Source organism: Fukomys damarensis, unplaced genomic scaffold, assembly GCF_012274545.1.
Source record: "Fukomys damarensis isolate Sample0158 unplaced genomic scaffold, DMR_v1.0_HiC HiC_scaffold_1, whole genome shotgun sequence".
Lineage (NCBI taxonomy): Eukaryota > Metazoa > Chordata > Mammalia > Rodentia > Bathyergidae > Fukomys > Fukomys damarensis.
In genome coordinates this window covers 62,862,055-62,866,796 of record NW_022900913.1, presented here as the reverse complement: position 1 = coordinate 62,866,796, position 4,742 = coordinate 62,862,055, and positions in this window count along the sequence as shown.

Below are 4,742 nucleotides of genomic sequence, written 5' to 3'. Positions count from 1 at the left end.
AAAAAAAAAAAAAAAAAAAAAAAAAAAAAAGGTTTGTTAGGAAGAAAAGAAAAGTTTATCCCAGTGAACAGGAATTAAAATCAGGGAAATTCTAGCAGCTACCTGGGAAAAGCTGCTTTTATTACATCCCTGTGTGGATGGACTGACACTGGGAGAAAGAAATAGCAGCTGGTTGGGAGAGGTTTCATCTGTGCTTGAATGGGCTAACAATAGGAAAGAGATATTAGCAGGTAAGTGGGAAAGAAATTAGGCTTAAGTAGGTATTGAATGGGTTAAGGAATCTGTAGTGTACTGTTTATGATTGAATCCAAGGACAGTCTGCATAGGTGTGTAGACAATCACTGTGATATAGGGGGAATAGATGTAACTCCCAAACCTGCTAGATATCTGAAGTGCAAGTTCATGTTCTCTAAAATGGAAGAACGAATTCTAGGAACAATGGAGGTTAAGCATAGGAAAAATTTATTGAGAGAAAGATAGCTTCCAAGAGAGACAGAAGGGGGATCAGAAAGTGGGCAGCCCACTCTCCCAACTTCTCAAAGGTGTTTTATGGGATAAAGTCAGGAGGTGAGGTGGGGTTCATTGTGGGACAAAACTATAGTCAACTAGTAAGATTGCAAGTGCAGCTGCTTAGATAATACTGATCCAATGAGAAATCACAAGATTGGAAAAACTATGAACAACCAATAAAATTATGACAAGTATAGTCAATTAGGTAATGATTAAATAGGGCTGTAATGGGGAAACAAGTCACATAGCAATCATACAAGGAATGAGCAAGAATTTTCAGTGGTAAGGGGTGGGTCAGGGATCTTTCTTGGAAATCTTGGTTCCCCATCCAGGAATTGATACCTATTTAGAATACTAATCACTGCTATTCATCCTATGTGGGGGTATGGTAGTTTCTCCTCTTTTACAATGCTGGCCTTCAATGAATGTGCCTTGACTGTCCTCCATGTTGGCTCCTTGATTTTGACTTTCATATTGGCTACTCAACTCTCCTCCATGTTGGCTCTTTGTGGACTGGCAGTATCTAACTACCTACATGCTATCTAATTAACTTACTTATGCACAGTATTCCCCCCTCTGACAAAGTACCCCTAAGTGTTCTGAGAGCACAAAGGGCAAAGACTGTTCTGGCTACTTCCAGCTGAAGAGAGCTGTAGTTGTGATCAGCAGCCAGAGTTACTCTACAGAGGGTCTATGTAAAGGCCCTCAATAGGCACTGTTATGGAAGGAATTGGTAAGTGATGCACAGAGAGGCAGCAGAATGGAAGTAAAATAACAAAACGTTTTATTCCATTGACAGGGTCAATCACACTTAATACCAGTGCCCTGATGAATCAAGTACCTGGCTATAACTCCTTCTTTAATAATGTTTTACAGCCTTGATCTCATTCAGGTGGTTACATTTCACAAGCCACATTGCTGATGTACAAATCATGGTTGCAAGACAGTTGAATTTCAACCCAGATGTAGCACTCCTTTGTTGTTAGGGGAGTTTACCTTAAGATTCCTCTAGCTATCTATTCTAGCCCAGGGGAAGGGGTGTTCCTGGTCAGGAAAACAAAGTTAACAATGGTTTTTTTCATCTTTACAATCATGTGGTTTACAAAACTTTTGAGCTATGGTTCTTGCTGTGTGTGCCCTGTTATTTCAGGATGAGACTAGATGTTTCTGGTGTCATTTGATTCTGAACTAAACAAAGCAAAATGCTGTTAGGGCCAGCAGAAGTCATTTTACATTGTGACACTTCATAGGTCTTGCTATTGAAGTTTTCTCTATCAGTACCAGGCATTGTCATCTTGGGTAGGTGTATAGCTTTGAGTTTGGGGGAGACAAAGTCAAATAAACAGTTAAGAATACATGGGCTACATCAGTTGGAGACTGGATAAAGATGATGTGGTTTTTCTATAAAATGGAATACTACTCAGCCATAAAGAATGAGAAATTAGATTCATTCATAGGAAAATGATACATATTGAAGATATCCACCTAAGTGAAATACATAAGTCACACAAGTGTAAATACTGAATAGTTTTTCTGGTGTGAAAAACTATAATAGTACATAAGATCCTAATGATATAATTGACAATGTGAAGTAGGAAGAAAAGGGCTAAAGGTGTGGGGAAAGTGGGAAGGGATTGGGAAAGGTAATAAGGAGAAAGAAAAAAATATGACAAAATGAAAAAATTGAAATAAAGTGTTTGTAAATGGGGAGGGGAGGAGGGGGTGAAGGGAGGGCATGGACAAGGGGAAGAAATGAGAACCAAGACCTGCCATGTAAAGCTACAAGATCCCAATGATGAATGTAACTGTACTGTATACCTAAAATGTACCAATAAACTCAATGAAAAGAAAAAAAAGAATACATGGGCTAAATAATAAGGCTAGCTGCATTGCTATGAATACAGCCAACAAGCATTTCCACTGGGAGGAACTAGCAATAGCCTCCCATGAATAAACAGGATAAGGAGAAAGTCCAGAAAACTTCAGAATCTAACATAGAAGTAGTATTGTAGTGTAGCAATTATGAGCTGTTTAAAAGGTTGATGTGGTGGATCCCAGTAAAAGAAGTCTAGCACATTTGTCATTGGTTTCATTTATATGACTGCTTGGAGTTTGGCAGCTTCTAGGCAAGAATAAAACTGGATAACCTAAGCATGAACACACTAGAAGGGAAGGGCTGGTTGGGGGAGAGTCACACTTAGAAATTGAAATAGTGATTATAATCTGATGGCTCTTAGATTCTTTCATTGATAAAGATTATTTATAAGTCTGATATTTTGTCATAAGTCTAGTTTTAGATATAAGAAAATAGAGCCACTTTGAAGGACAAATTTAGCTAAGAAATTATAAATCTCTAGTTGAGCTCTTATAGATACTGCCACAGTTTTTTATAATGATCCATAACCATGGTCAGCTACCAGTGTAGCTGGAAACTGCCAGAAGGGATTAGCAGTTGGAGTTACTTTTTATATCTAGCATTATTACTATGGCATTATTTTATACCTCTTTTGGTTTTTCTTTTCTGCTGGGTGTTTAAGACCAAGTTAAAGTGAGACTTATGTTAATGAATATGAATCTCTTGCTGTCCATCAAGGACAGATACATTTCCTCAGGCATTACTTTGGAACCATGCATAGAGCCTCTCTGCTCCTCTGTCAGTGTCAGCTGTCAGGATGGGTTAGGACCACACTTGACCATGTTGCTTTCATTGAAAGTTTGGGAGAAATTTCCCTCTTGGTTACTCTCATTTGGCACATGATACATTTGTCCTCTGGCATCCAGCAAACTCCCTATTCGGGAGGTTGGGTGACTTATCAAAGATGTAGGATCCTATAAATAAAGTTCCCTAATGTCCTGGATTCTTTGTTGACCTTCAGGGGCCAGGGCCAAAATATTGGCTGTCTTCTTAGTCTAGTTACATTTCTAGTTTTGGTCTCCAAATTTAGTTTTGAACACCCAGAATGGAAGATCAGTGACATTAATAATGAGCAATGTGCTTAAGTATAATTTTGTCTGGACATTAAGCACTTTCAAAATATAATCCCTGTAGAATGCTAACAAACAACAGTTATACACTACACAGAAAAACTCAAGATCAAGAGCCACACATAGTATTGTAGCATGACAATCATGATGGCCTTATCTTTGTAACACTTACATGTCCATCTTAGTATGGAATAGTCTTTAGTCAAACACCAACATCTGATCACAAGACATTCAACAACATAAAGAAAACTCTTATTTAATTTGTTATCCTTTAATAGGTGCCAACTAAAGAGAACATACATATCAACCTATAAATATACCTTAGAAGTTTGTAATGTCTAGCCTCTGATTTCAGTGTGTGACAATGTTTGGACTGTTTGACATCTGAACATCCCGAAGTGTGGTGACACATATAACATATACATCACATAAGTTCTTAAGAAAACTATTGTTTGACTCCTTATCTCATGCTGGCTTGACATGAACCTCTTATTGCCAGTAGCTGGAACACAAGAGAAAGGCAGATATCTGAGTCAAAAAAGATCATTACCATAAAAAATATCTTAGAAGATTTGTACACCAGAAGGCATGAATGCATGTAATACACCATGAAATAACAATGAGTAACAGGCAGATCCCAGGGAACAGCAGTGTGGTGCAGACCAGCATGGCTGCAGGCAGATCCCAGTCAGGGATCCACCCTGACCCCAGAGGTTCAGGCAAACCCACCTATCCAAGGCCCACCCATGAAAGATCTGCAGAGGCACAAAAGCTTCAGTCAGAGGCCTGCCCCAAAGGATATGTGGTTTGAACCCAGGAATTGGTGTGCTGGCAAGTAGTAGAGAAAAGGCCTCTTGGTGGTTGCTGATAATTGAAGACCACTGGGTGAGAAAAAAGTTGTCTCAAAAAAGGCACAACAGGCTACATCTGTTGAAATGAGAAGACACATAAACAATTCCAAAAAACCAGACTTCCATATCAACTAAGGCAATTCCAAAGGGAAATGAAATGAACAATCTGATACTCAACCACCTGGACTCCCTGAACTGGCAATAAAAGAGGATGTGGAAAAACATGAAGCCAGAAATACTTTCTCAGATAACAGCAGAGATTGTGCCCATAATGCAAGATATGATTAATAAATCTAGAGCAGACACAGATAAAAGAAATAAAGGAGCTGAGGAATGTGATGGAATCCCAACATAGGAAACAAATGGAATCCATAAAACAGATGCTAATATTTCCAG